This window comes from Ursus arctos, unplaced genomic scaffold, assembly GCF_023065955.2.
Source record: "Ursus arctos isolate Adak ecotype North America unplaced genomic scaffold, UrsArc2.0 scaffold_6, whole genome shotgun sequence".
Taxonomy (NCBI): domain Eukaryota; kingdom Metazoa; phylum Chordata; class Mammalia; order Carnivora; family Ursidae; genus Ursus; species Ursus arctos.
This window is the reverse complement of record NW_026623078.1, coordinates 47120070-47135261: the sequence shown is the minus strand read 5'-3', so window position 1 is coordinate 47135261 and position 15192 is coordinate 47120070.

Here is a 15192-nt window from a genome sequence, read left to right as displayed (position 1 = left end):
ACAGAATTTTATCCTCTCTGAGACTCCATGCTGAGATGTATAGATTGGGGATAGGCATGAGGAGGGGTCACCCCAAAGATGGGAAGAGCACCTACTTGGAATAGCAGGTGAATGGCCACTGCTGAAAAGTGTTTACCAGGCCCACTTACAAGGTAAAGGGGTGGCGGAGGGAAGCTAGCAGCACCATCACATCTCAGGGGCAGTGACTGCTTGGAGTCTAAAATAGGTAAGTCAGTGCACGCCTGGGGGGCTCAGTCAGTTGGGCGGCTGCCTTTGGCTTGGGTCATGGGGATCGAGCCCCATATGGGGCTCCCTGCTCAGCGGGGAGTCTGCTTCTCCCTCCGCCCTCCCCCCTGCTCATGCTTGCTCTGTCTCTCTCTCTCTCACTCTCAAATAAATAAATAGAATCTTTAAAAAAAATTAAAAAAAAAATAAAAGGTAAGTCAGAAGTGATGGTGTTTTGTAGGGATGGGCATGTCAAAGTTTCAGTTTAACATGTGTCTTCAGATTATCTAGCTCCTTTGTTTGAATTGGTATTGACCAGGAGGTTATTCGTTGTTGCGTTGTCTGTAAATGCAACCCTAAAACCACTTAAATGTTTATACGGAGGAGAATGATGGAAAATATGGCACATCCACAGATGAAGGTCTATGCACGTTAATCCAAAAAAAGAAAAATGAGGATGAGCTCTGTGAACTGATCTAGAATGATTTCTGAGACTCTTAGAAGCAAAGCACAAAAGAGTACACTAAGCTGCCCTTCATGTAAGAAAGAATATAAGAAAACACACATTTGGGGGCACTTGGGTGGCTCAGTCAGTTAAGCATCTGCCTTCAGCTCAGGTCATAATCTCAGGGTCCTGAGATCGAGTCCCGCATCAGGCTCCCTGCTCAGCGGAGAGTTTGCTTCTAACTCTTCCTCTGTCCCTCCCCCTGCTCATGCTCGCTCTCTCTCGCTCTCTCTCTCTCAAATAAACAAAATCTTTTAAAACTGTGGGAAGAGCCTAGGTGTCCATTGACAGGTGAATGGATAAAGAAGAAGTGGTAGATATACACAATGGACTATTACTCAGCTATCAAAAAAATATGAAATCCTACCATTTACAATGATGGATGGAACTAGAGGGTATAATGCCAAGCGAAATAAGTCAATCAAAAAGATTATATGATCATATGATTTCACTTATGTGGAATTTAAGAAACAATGCAGCAGATCATAGGGAAGGGAGGGAGAAAGAAAATAAGATGAAATCAAAGAGGGAAACGAACCGTAAGAGACCCCTAACTCTAGGGAACAAACTGAGGGTTGCTGGAGGGGAGGTTGTTGTAGGAGGATGGGGTAACTGGGGACAGTAAGGAGGGCACGTGATGTGATGAGCGTTGGGTGTTATATGCAACTGATGAATCACTGAACTCTACCCCTGGAACTAATAATACACTATATGTTAATTAATTGAATTTAAATAAAATTTTTCTTAAAATCTTAAAAAAGAAAACACACATTTGTGCAAAATACTGGAGGAATAAACCTGAAACTACAGAGACTGGTAAAGAGTTGGACCAAAGGAAGGAATTGGAGCAGGTTCGTGAGGATAGGGCGGAGGCGGGGGCTCATTTCTCTGGGCATCCCTGTTCGCACAGCTCTGACTCGTAGAATCATAGAAATGCTTCCAGCACTCCCAATAAAAAATGAAAATCAACCAGGGAGTGAGGAGGGAGAGGAGGGCCCCTAAATGGGAAGCAAGAGCAATTGAGCCGAACTATTAGAAATGAGGACATAACCTCAGTGAAAGGAAAGGGGAAGGAAAGAAGTCAACTGGGAGTCAGTATTTCCGCTGGAAAAGGAAAGCGAGGACACAATCTCACAAACACACTGCTCTAATTAGTGAATCGGCTTCTCACAGACGCAGCAGTTAGCAATTCTGTCATTATATGTGTCACCAGGACTACGCAGTGAAGGCATGAGAGAAAATGAGAGCCGGCTTCCTCCCAGTACACGGTGACACCCCCTCAGGTGACCCCTGTAAGTCACAGCTTCTACAACCAACCCCTGCCCCTTCAGGGGGTTCGAACCTGTTACTTCTTCTCACCGATAGAATACGACAAAGGCGATGGGATGTTGCTCCCAGATTAGTTGACATTCTATGGCGAAGGTGGGGATTTTGCAGACATAATCACAGTCTTAATTAGTTGCTTTTAAGATCAAAAAAAGACATTCTCCTGGATGGGACTGACCAATTAGGCAAACCCTTCGAAAGAGTCTAGAGGTCACGGACTTGAAGCAACAGAGACTCTCTTTCCATTGCTGGATTTGAAAAAGCCAGCTGCTATGAATTCTACAGTTACAAAAAAATCCAGCCGCTAGTGACCCAGGGAGCCTGGGGGCAGATCCTTCCTCACTCAGGCCTGTACCCCCACTGCCATGTGGCTCTTTCTGCCACTTTACCTGCTTCAAGTTGCTAGAAACACTCAGGCTGCCACCCTCTTTCTCCTCGGCCACCCTCCCCCCATTCAGCCTAGACCCCCTTCAGCACCCGTTGGCCATCCGCATGATCGCCTGCCCAACTGAATCTCTTATCTTCCCAACATGCCTGCTCCACTAACCCTCAGTGTCATGTCAGCCTCGGCCCAGGACTTCGTTTCTATGCTCGAGCTGCCCAAGAGCCACTGGAGGGTATCACACAGTTGTGGGGGTCAGGGCCATGCGATACTTCGGGCACACAAGCTCAAGTGCCATTCTTCAGCCATCCTCCTGTGTGCCCCCGGTCAACTCTGTGCACTTCCCCTTCTCTACTCTCTTCAAGCCTCCAAGTCCAGTGCTATCAAACTTTAAAGTGTAAACGAATCATGTGGGAAATCTTAGTAAGAATACAGATTCTGTGGGGCACTTGGGTGGCTCAGTCAGTTGGGAGTCCGACTCCTGATTTCGGCTCAAGTCATGATCTCAGGGTCCGGAGATCGAGGCCCGCCTCAGGCTAGGAGCCTGCTTGAGATTCTCTCTCTCTCTCCCTCTGTCCCTTCCCTCTACCCCTACCTCTGCTCATACATGCACATGGGTATGAATACTCTCTCTCTCTCTCGAAAAATTTTTTAAAAAAATGCAGACTCTGATCCAGTAGGTCTAGGGTGGGGCCAGAGATTCTGCATTTCTAATTAGCTCCCAAGTGATATCCATGCTGTGAGCTCATGGACCACATTTTCTGTAGCAAAGCTCTAGCCCAACGGTTCTCAAACTTGAGTGAACATCAGAATTACCTGGAGGGCTCTGCAGCCACTCTGGAAAACAATATGGAGGTTTCTCAAAAAGTTAGAAATAAAACTACCCTACGATCCTTGGAATAATACTACTAGGTATCCAAAGGATACAAAAATACTGATTCAAAGGGATACATGCACCCCAAAGTTTGTAGCAGCATTATCAACAATAGCCAAATTATGGAAAGAGCCCAGATGCCCATTGACAGAGGAATGGATAAAGAAGATGTGGTATAGGGGCGCCTGGGTGGCACAGCGGTTGGGCGTCTGCCTTCGGCTCAGGGCGTGATCCCAGCGTTGTGGGATCGAGCCCCACATCAGGCTCCTCCGCTGTGAGCCTGCTTCTTCCTCTCCCACTCCCCCTGCTTGTGTTCCCTCTCTCGCTGGCTGTCTCTGTCCTGTCGAATAAATAAATAAAATCTTTAAAAAAAAAAAAAAAAAGAAGATGTGGTATATATATATAAAATACACAATGGAATATTATTCAGCCCCAAAAAGGAATGAATTCTTGCCATTTACAATGATGTGGATGGGGCTAGAGAGTGTTATGCTAAGTGAAATAAGTCAGTCAGAGAAAGACAAATACCATATGTGGAATTTAAGGAACCAGTGAACCTGGGAGGGGGGAAGGAAATCCAAGAAACAGACTATAGAGAACAAACTGAGGGTTGCTGGAATGGAGGTGGGCAGGGGGATGGGTTAAACGGGCAATGGGGATTAATGAGAGCACTTGTGATGAGCACTGGGTGTTGTGTGTAAGTGATGAATCACTAAATTCTACACCTGAAACTAAGATTACACTGTGTTAACTAACTGGAATTTAAATAAAAACTTGGAGAAAAAAAAAGAATTACCTAGAGGGCTTGTTCAAACACCATCACTGGGTCCCACCTCCCAAGTGTCTAATTAATGGCGGATGGTGGGTAGAAAGGCAGGCAGGGGCAAGGGGCCCCCTGTCCTAAGAGCAAACTAGCCTTGAAAGGCAAAAGCCCCCATCCTGTTATTCTACACCACCCTGAAAGGAGCCCTCCACCCTTTCCCACGTGAACAACTCCCTGATAGGTAGAGGAGGGAGTGGACGACAACCTGATTGGGTGGCAGGTGCAGGGAGGGCTAATCAGATCAAAACAGCCCGCCAGCAAGCCCATAAAAACCCCTCCACTTAGAAACTCCCCGGCAACCGTCCTGGGTCCCCTCTCTCCTCCGGAGCTTCCCACGTTGCTCAGTTGCTCAGTAAACTGCTGTCCAGCGCCCTTCGTCTGGCCTACCCTACCCCTTCGTTCTTCCAAGCCGCGTGACCAAGAACCATAGGCACTAAAGGAAAAATCCTGAAACATAATCAGTAACTCTGGGGCGGGGCCCAATTATATGTATTTCTAGTAAGTTCCCGGTGTGGCTGCTGCTGTTGGTCCAGGGACCGCACTTTGAGACCACCCCCCAGCCCACAGCTGGCCTTCTCTCTCAGCAGGTGACTGTGTCTTGTCTCTGACAGAGACAACTGAGGCCAGCAAGTGAGGAGCCCGTGTGGGCCCCCGGGACAGCCTTCTCTAACTGACGCCAAGGGTGTTGTCAAGAGGAGAATACATCCGTTATTATGAGAAGCATCGAGGGAAGCAGAAATGTATTGTTTTGTGGACATTCTGTCACCATTTTCCTCTGGACAAGAGCATCGGGATTTTCGTCTAGGGATCGACTGTGCCTGCCCGCGTGCCCCACGTTAGCCGGCATCAGTGACTCGCAGCTCGGGGAGTGAGCGCCGGAGTCGGGCCTGGCCCAGCCCGACCGCGCGCCCCTGGCCACAGCCGTGGGTGGGCCCGGGGACAGGGCTGTGACCCCGCGAAAGCGAACGAGATGCGTTCGAGGCTCTTTGTGGGCCTGCAGAGAGCGCCGGAGACCACTTCCACCTGACCGCAGTCCCGCAGCGCGAGAACCTGGAACGACAGGCGGGACCTCAGCCCGCAAGGGGGATGTGCAGGGCCAGAGCCGGCGCGCAGGGCAGCAGAAGGGAAGGCGAGACGGCCCTGCCCCGGACCATGCCTTGACCCCGCTCAACCCCTGGACTGCTGCGTCGGGTGAGCTAGCATTTCTGGGTTTGCTTGAGCCGGTTCGGGCTGGGCTCTGCCGGCTTCCCCGAGAGCCGTCGAAGAGCTTTCGCGCCAGCCGCGTGTGCAGGGGAGGGGGAGGGCGGGGGCGGGGCGCTGTGCGTGCGGCCGAGACCCCGCGACCGGGAGGCGCGGGACGGCCCCGCTGAGTGTGGCACCCCGAATGCGGGACTGCTGCGGGCTGTTTGTGGGGTGTGCACGCGGCCCTTGCGCCGACAGCTGCGTTGCGGCCGCCGGGGGTGCGGAGCTGGGAGGAGGAGTTCTGGAAGGGCACCGGCGCGCCCGCCGCGGGGATGGCGGGAGGGAGGGCAGCCAGCGTGGCCTCCAGCCCCAGCCGGCCCCCTTCTTCTAGACCACCTGCTGGCCTTCTTGCTTGCGGCCGGGAGATGGCCGCCCAGGGACTGCAGCGACGGGGGCCGTTGGCTTTCGTGTGGGCCAGTAAGAGTGGTGCCTGGGACTCCCTGAATAGGACTTGTAGTGGCTTAGCATCTGGTGGGATGGGTCCAAAATATTTTATCGGCTGCGCTTGTTTAAATCGGCTTTTCCTGCTAAGTATTCTATTTCCTCTGAGTTTTCTACAACTTCTTGCTTTCCATTCCCCTCACCGCGGAAACTTCCGTTTTTAAGGGGCGTGTTTAGTCTCACTTGAACACCTGCGACATCCACACGTCTTATACTCCATGGCATGTCCTAGTGTAAGTGACAGTGTTTGTTCTTAGTGACACATAAGAAGGGCTTTCTTACGACTGGTGGCATCTTAGATGCAATGAGGTGCGATAGAACTCTCTTTCCTTCTCTGGGCCGCACACTCTACCACTCCCAGCACATCCGCTCCTGCTCCACTTAGGGCTTCCCGGCCCTTGGCCAGGGGGGGTGGTCACTCACTGGGCATCAGCAGTGCCTTGCACACAGCAGACGCTCAACGTGGGCCCTTACCTCACGTTTTCGTTTGAAACGGGGACGATTAACACGCATCCTTCCTGCTTGGCTGCCTCCTCTAACCTTGAAGTGTGACCTGCCAAAGTCAGTAAGGCTACAGGAAATTCTGTATCAAAAAATATATATGTATGTATCCCATGGTTCCTCCCTGAATCAGCTCCACTTTATTTAGAAACTTTTGGCCCAAGTGTAGATTGTCAGTGATTCTCTGCTATACTTTATTTTATTTATTTTTAAATTCACCGCTCTATTTTAGACTTTGTTGGCAACTTGATTCATTTATAATGTTGATTGTGGATAAGGAATTCAGACAGAACAAACCCTCTGGAACTCAGGACGGCTGCAGCGGTAGAACAGTGGCCTCTCGGAGGGGGGCCTTGTGGCCTGAGAAGCGGGGACATCATTCTCTGAAGGGCTTACAGGCTCCTGTCTGTCACCGGGATAGACTAAGGGTAGCCAAAAGCAGGTGGGTAGACTCAAAGCTAGGAATTCCTGGTCTCTCTGAAGATGATGGGGCAAACCGTGGGGACTGTAGAAAATGAACGGCACTCCGCAGGGTTTGACCTCTCACTTGAGAATACACCACAATCAGTGATTAGGGAGTACATTTAATTAAGGAGTGAACTAATAGCCATTTTTAAATGCTTTTTTTTTTTTTTAGTGGGGTGATAGTTTATTTTCAAGTTCTATAAACTAAAAACCATGTATTCAAAGGAACAGGAATCAAAGGGATTCCTAAAAGAAGTGAGGGATTTATTTCCTCTAGAAGATGAGGGAAAATTAACTGATTTTTTTTTTTTTTTTTTTTTTTGCTGTTGAATGATTTGCCTAAAGAGAATGTGTCCCAGAGTTGCTTCAATACACCCTGGCCTGATGGTCTTATATAAAATTTAACATTTAACTAAATCGAAATTAATCTCCCATCCCGATGTAAGGAATGAAAAGGGAGATGGATATTATCAGTTGCTCAGCATTTACTGAAAACCTCCCCAGGGCGAAAAGCGGAGAATGAGTCGGAGAGGAGGGGTTCGGGGGTCCTGTCACAGAACTGATGTGTGTGATAGAGGTGGAGGTGAAGAGGACAGGAAAAGAAGGAGATTTTGAGTTTGGGCAAAGCTGACAATAGAAAAAGAATCCACTCTAGTCTGTGGACTTCCTCATGGGGCGCTCTTAACAATGAATTACAGGAATAAAATAATTCACGTCAAAGAAACATATAACAGCTATATTCAAGAGTAGGTCATAATAGGAGTGCCTGGGTGGCTCAGTCGGTTACGTGTCCAACGCTTGATCTCAGCTCAGGTCTTGATCTCAGGGTCATGAGTTCAAGCCCTGTATTGGGCTGCATGCTGGGCATGGAACCTAGATTTAAAAAAAATAGTAGTAGGTCATAGTACAGAAATCAATGAAGTGAAATTTTATACAGCTATCTCATAGGCTAAAAATAACTGCAAGAGAAGTTTATAAAGGTGAAAAATAGGTTAGTAATTAAAGAGCTGACCAGGCTTATCTGTGATAAAGCCTCTAGAATAACAGTAATAGAGTCAGATGTGGTGGCTTCAACCGACAACTTATTTCTTGGCCATCCTCCCAGGACCTCCCCTGTCACCATTGCCTCAGAAACCCTGAGAGGCCCAGGCCAGCGTTTCCTGCTTCAAACCAAGCCTGGCCCCAGGGGACACGAAGAGCAGCGGCTTCTCCCTGATGAGCCCGCATGGTGTCGATAGCCCCCATCAGGGAGGGGGTCCAACCGGTGAGGTCGACGCACTTAGAAGTCCTTGAGTTTTTACAGGTCAGGCATCTCTTCCGGGGAGAAAAAAAAATTATAAATATCTATCAAGAAATCTATGGCAAGTTAGAAAACCTTGGAACTAAAGAACAACTTGAAACAAAGAGAAAGTTTTGCTGATCCTAAAACATTTGACCAAAAAAGCGTCTGACAACATGGGCTAGAGAATGGCCATTTGCAGCCCCAGGGGTCTGCGGAAGTCCGCGGGGACTATTAGCCCAGGGGGGCGGCTCTTGAGGCCTTGTACTTCAGTGGCAGACCTGAGGAAAAGATGGATGTATATTCTTAAAGGAAAGTGAATAAGGTTAAGAATTATTTATCTACCTTGTAATAAAATTGGATTGGTAAACCATTCACCCACGAGGTTATAAAGTTTAGGGGAAGATTTGACAAAGAGTGGATGACGTTACTTTATGTTCCAACTAAAATTTGTGCCCTATTTTTTAATAGAGTTTGTACATTTATTGATGTTTTCTAAAGTCTGTCGTGTTAACACATGAAATTGCTTCTTGGAGATTCTTTGTGGTTGTTTTTTTTTTTTTTTTTTTTTTTATTTTCTATTTTAAAACCAGTTTGGGGAGGTGCCATTGCCAGTACATTTACTAGTAATTCAACCATCTCGTCATTACACAAAAATCCGTTTCAGACCCAAAGTTTATATATTTGATTGTCAATTTTGACAGGGTTTATTTCTACTTCTCTCTGTTGTTGCTGCTGTTTAAAGATCTTATTTATTTATTTGAGAGAGAGAGAGAACACAAGTGGGGCGAGGGGCAGAGGGAGAAGCACACTCCCCTCTAAGCAGAGAGCCTGACCCAGGGCTCGATCCCAGGACCCGGGGATCATGACCTGAGCCGAAGGCAGACGCTTCACCGACGCAGCCACACGGGCGCCCTGTCTGCTGTTATATTGGAGGAAACCGTTCTAGTCTGGCCGCCGGGAGATGTGGGTTCTGGTTGTATCCCACAGCCGTGTCTGTGTTGTAGTTGGAACTCCAGGAAGTGTGTCAGAGTGCCCGGAAGATGTAGGGCCAATGCCAAGACGTTAGAAAGCGCCTCCAGCACCCTCACACGAGGCGACTCTGGCGTGGGTAGAAACTGGAGGGCTGCAGTCCTTAGATTATTGTAGAGGGGCTAATTTTTGCTATAGGAACTTAGAAGTCGATTCCACACTGTCCAGAGATCGGTCTTCTGCATTTATTCCCTGTGGCTGTCTTTGTTTTTCAATCGGTAGAGTAAACTGAAATTGGGCCTACTCGGTAGTAATTCCTTTCAGTGTAAATACTCCATAAACGTAAGTGGCTGACAGGGTGACAGCTGGGATATAAAAGGGACCGGGCCGTTTAGGAGGCAGGGCGCTGGCCTTTCCCCTCCGACGGGTGGACTGGTGGACAATGGCTCTATTAAGGAAGTCTCTTGTTGTTGGGTGGTACTGATCCCACGGGACAAGGGTCTGGCTCGCCTCTGTGTTGTTTGTCGTGTTAGGGGCCACCTCAGATGCCGCGGTGAATTGCTATTGAGAAACAACAGAGAGAAAAGTATTGCATCAGGCTCAAAGAAATTGCACGAGGCTTTATTTCTTCTCTTTTCTATACCATCCTGCTACTTCCCTCAGCTACTCCGTGACCTCCAAACGGGGCACACTTTTATGCCTCACTGCCTCAGTTGTATACCCCATTTCTGCTTACATTCCGCTAACCAGAGTGCAGTCAGCGGCCTCTCCTAGCCTCGAGGGAGAAGGGGAAACCTCGTCTTTCTTGCAGCTGAATTAGGAGATCTGTTACTGACTGACCCAGAGGGAGAGCACAGGTGTCGGGGGAGGGGGATCCCCAGGCGTCTCTCCCACCCGCTCACATCCCTCTCATCCTACAAGGTCTCGTACAGGCATCACGTCTGATAAGCCTTCCTGTTCCTTCCCTAATTCTTCTGGGCAGACTCTTCATCACTCGTGGCTCTGAAGTCCACCTTTTACTTCTCCGTGGTTTTTGCCTTCTGATGACATGATCTGTGTTCTGTTCAGGTCTCCTGCTAAATTTTAAGTCCCGAACCATGGACACCTATGGCTCACGTCTGTATGTGTGAGCCCACAGGTTACTCACTTTTGTACTTCTAAGTGCCATACATTGATTCTGGGTGCGGAGCCTGAGACCTATGTGGAAGTTTGCAGCGTAATACCCTTGGACTTCTGGTAAAACTAGTAGAAGTCATCTGTGCTATTTTCACTATGTATTTAAACCATGTTATAAAGCCAATAAGTTTTATGTATAACCTGGATTGCAGTGCCAGTCCAAATGTTTCTTTCTACAAATGACATCATTTCAGTGTGATGAGGCTGGTTATCCAGGCATTCGATATGTTTGGTCATTAGACACATGTTGTTCCAAGACTAAAGGGGTCTCTGGTTTAAAAAAAAAAAAGATAGGGGGAGAAGAGTTCCTGTTGTAGGTGCCCAGGAAGCATTTCTTCATACAGCAGGAAACTGATATTTCTTCCACTGCATAAAAAATTCTCTACCAAAAAATTAGGTCCACAATTCCTTATCTACCATTCTGATCTGAAAAGCCCTTAAAACCAAAACTTATTTTGCGGCAAAACGGGCTTGAACTGACCAAAGACTCCGCTGTTACAACATCCCTCTCAAAATATCTGCCGAGTGCTGGTATTTTGTTGCTTTTTTTTTGTTCTTTTGAAACCATGAAAACCAGAGTCAAAGATACCCTCCTGGTAATAGTGAGAAGATAGAAGAAAAGAAGCATCTCTCATTAACAATATAGCCAAGAGAGTGAAGTCATTACAGAAGCTCAATCCTGGAGCATTTGTGAGGTATTTTATTAAAGATTATGAAGTAGAATCATTACAAGAAACAGAAGTTGTGTAAGTTTTATAGTGATGATGAACAAGAATTAGTAAAAACAAGAAAACATTGCATAAGACAAAAATTAAAGACTTTAAAATTTTTTTTAAGTAATCTAGGGACATCTGGGTGGCTCAGTCAGTTAAGCATCTGCCTTCGGCTCAGGTCAGGATCCCAGGGTCCTGAGCTCCGGTCCAGCATCGGGCTCCCTGCTGAGCAGGGAGCCTGCTTCTCCTTCTACCTGCCGCTCCCCCTGCTTGTGCTCTCTCTCTCTCTGAAAAATAAATAAAATCTTTAAAAAACTTTTTAGAGTAATCTCTACCCCCAACGTGGGGCTCGAACTCACGACCCTGAGATCAAGAGTCACAGGCTCTACTGACTGAGCCAGCCAGCCGCCCCCCAAAATGTAAGCTCTTGACCACATGTTGGCTGAGTGGATTCAACAAGAAGTGACTATAACTAGAACAGGCTAGAATCTACCATGAAGAACTGAACCTGGAAGATGTGTCCGAGCCTTCGTCAGGTTGGCTCCGCAGCTCAGCAAGCATCGTTGCAGAAGACGGCCTGCACGTCAGGCGGGAGGAGCTTCTGAGGATCAGCAAGCATCAGAAATGGATGAATCTGGTAAAATCATATGTGATGAAAACATTTGAGCACACTGACAGTGCTGATGAAACGCTCTTTCCTGGAGCGACACCCCTGAGAAGCTCAACAACACGGGGCAGTGAGTGGTGAACTGGATAGAGCAACCGGCAAGGGAGTCAAAGGTATATAGCGGCTCCCCGGGCTTTTCTCTGCAAACAAAGCATGGGTGGGGTGCCTAGGGGCTCCCTCGGTAGAGCCTGTGACTCTTGATCTCAGGGTCATGAGTTTGAGCCCCAAGTTGGGTGTAGAGATTACTTACAAATAAAATCTTAAAAAAAAAAAAAAAGAAAGAAATGCAGGGCGCCTGGGTGGCTCAGTCATAAGCGTCTGTCTTCGGCTCAGGTCCTGATCCCGATCCCAGGGTCCTGGGATCGAGCCCCACATCAGGCTTCCTGCACAGCGGGAAGCCTGCTTGTCCCCATACTTGTGTTCCCTCTCTCACTGTTTCTTTCTGTCAAATAAATAAAATCTTTAAAAAAATGCTTGGCTTTGATATGATGCATAACCACACGTTGATTATGAGAAAAATTAGACTCAAATTGAGGGACATTTTACAAAATACGTGACCAGTATTCATCAAAAGTTTCAAGGTTGTGGAAAGCAAGGGAAGACTGATGAAAGTACCACAAACTAGAGGGGGCTCAGGAGACATGATGATTAAATGCAGTGAAGTGTCCTGGATTGGATCCTAGAACAGAAAAAGAAAAAGGCTATTAGTGGGGAAACTGGTGAAATCTGATAAAACGTTGGACGTTAGTTAACAGTACTAGACGACTACGAATTTCTTAGTTTTGACAAACATGCCATGGTTATTTAATGTTAGTGGGAGATGGGTGCAGAACTCACGGAAACTCTACTATTTTTGCAACCCATCTGTAAATCTAAGATTACTTTGAAATTAGAAATTTATTTTTAAAAATGCTTGGTGTGGACTTTAGGTTACAGTGATGTTTGAAACCCAATCTATGAAGGCTTCGAAGGATTTCATATTACTAATGAGAAGAGAAATTTTGCCCAAAGTTTGTCAACCAGAATATAAAGCTGACACCAAAGAAATGTTCCACATCAACACTGACCTTTCAATTGTGCATGTCTTGAGTGAGAACATTGCTTGAGTGTTGTTTTTTAAGATTTTTGTATGTACACATTTTTTAATTGTGGTAAAATACACATAAAATTTACCATTTTAACCATTTTTAAGTGCACAGTTAGTGGTATTAAGTACACTCACACTGTTGTGCAACCATTGCTGCTAACCATCCCCATTACTCCTCTCATCTTGTAAAATGGGAACTCTATACCTATCAACAACTCCCTAGTCTTCCTCCCCACCTCCCAAGTCCCTGGCAACCACCATTACAACTTCTGTCTTTATGATTTTTGACTACTTGAAGCATCTTATAGGAATGGAGTCATACAATATTTGTCTTTATTGTGCCTGGCCTATTTCACTTTGCATTGGGACCCCCAAGGTTCATCCATGTTGTGGCGTAATGCAGGACTTCCTTCTTTTTTAAGGCTATATAATATTCCATTGTATGGGGCGCCAGGCTGGGTCCATCGGTAGAGGGGGAGTGTGTGACTCTTGATCTCTGAGTTGTGAGTTCAAGCCCCACGTTGGGTGTGGAGATTACTTAAAATCTTAAAAAGAAAAATTCCATTGTATGCTTTCCTACATTTTGCTTATCCATTCGTCAGTCAATGGACACTTGGGTTGCTTCTATATTTTAGCTATTGTGAATAATGCTGTTATGAAAATGGGTACACATTATATATGAGACCCTGCTTCCAATTCTTTTGAGTGTCCGGAAGTCTCACTGTATGGAATTGCTGATTATATGATAATTCTATGTTCTTGAAGAAACGCCTTACTGTTCTCCACAGTGACTGCGCCATTTTTACATTCCCACCAACAGTGCACAAGGGCTCCCATTTCTCCATCTTGCCAACACTTGTTCTTTTTTAGAGTAGCTAACCAAATGGGTGTGTGAAGTGGTTTTAAATATAGATAACCATGAGGATAATAGTGCTGATGAAGATGAAATTGTAAACAGGTGGAAAAAACCTACATGATATGGTGCAAATATGTGAGGAGTCAACAGCTGGCCTTGAACCACGCACATTTATCAATGTACGTGAGTTTATGGTGGTTTTGGTACTTAAAGAGGAACTGCTTAGTTGGAAACCTAAATTAATGAACCATTGGGCATGAGAAGTCCTTAAAGAGGCCCCTATTAGAATGCTTCCCTTAACCCATCTCCTGCGGTCACGGGGCCACCTCCAGCCTGCTTCCGGTGAGGCACTGAGGCTCCTCTCCTCTGATGCCCTCCTCCTCCTCAGGCAGCCAGAGCCGGTAGATGATCGTGGTTTGCATACGCACGGGCATATTTAGCTGAATTTGAACCTGCATGTATTTAAAGATTTACAAAATGTTTTCTTAGAAAGTATTAGAGGACACACTATTTGTCCTAATGACTGTTTCACTGTAGAAGTATTAGTATGTTCGATTCTGATTTGCTGCCTTAGACCCTGCTAGAGCCGTTCCATAGCATACAGCGTTATATCCATACTACCTTTCAAGAAATCTGAAAAATTCTGAGTTCCAAAATTCCCCAGGCCCCAAGGATTTTCGAGTATAGATTGTAGACCTTATTTTAGCAAAAAGGCAAATAACACACTTGTAGGAAATCATTCCATTGTTCCAGGTTAATATCCTTTTTGAACAATTTTTTTTTAATTTATTTAACAGAGAGAGACAGCCAGCGAGAGAGGGAACACAGCAGGGGGAGTGGGAGAGGAAGAAGCAGGCTCCCAGCAGAGAAGCCTAATGTGGGGCTTGATCCCAGAACGCCGGGATCACGCCCTGAGCCGAAGGCAGACGCTTAACGACTGCGCCACCCAGGCGCCCCTGAACAATTTCTAATACCTGTCACTCTTGGCTATGCAGATTTCTATATTTCCCTCATTGGATAAAGACCTCTGTTATATTCTGGCACTAATATGAAACCAATACTTGTACTTTTTAAGCAGCAAAACTGAAAAAGTTTGATCCTCTCTGCTAGTAATACTTCTAGACTGCATTATACTCCGATTAGGGGCATTTTTAAGATTACATGAAGCATGAGGGACGCCGGGCTGGCTCACTTGGAAGAGCATGTGATTTGCGATCTCAGGGTCATGAGTTCGAGCCACATGTTGGGTGTAGAGATTACTTGAGTAAATAATTTTTAAAATATTATGTAAAGAATGAATTAATTTCTCCCTAATAATTCAGCATTGCCGTTATGAAGATGACTTATTCACTATGAAAACAGGGCCTGGCTCCAGGCCGTCCAGCTCGCTGAGTCCTTGCATCTTCCATGCAGCCCTGGGCTCGGACCAGCTCCCCCCCCCCCCCCCCCCCCCCCGCCCTCCGCGGCTGCTGTCAGGGTGCGGCCTGTTGTAACGTCCTCACTCATGTGCCAGGGCTGGAAAAGCTGCTTTGGGTCGTCTAAAATAAGAATGATCCAGTAAGAGCTGGAACTTTAGAACAGCTGTTTCGGCTACTCAGAGGCTCTCTTCGGCTCTCCGACTTCTCAGCTGGGTCACTGACTGAGGTCCTGGGTCAATA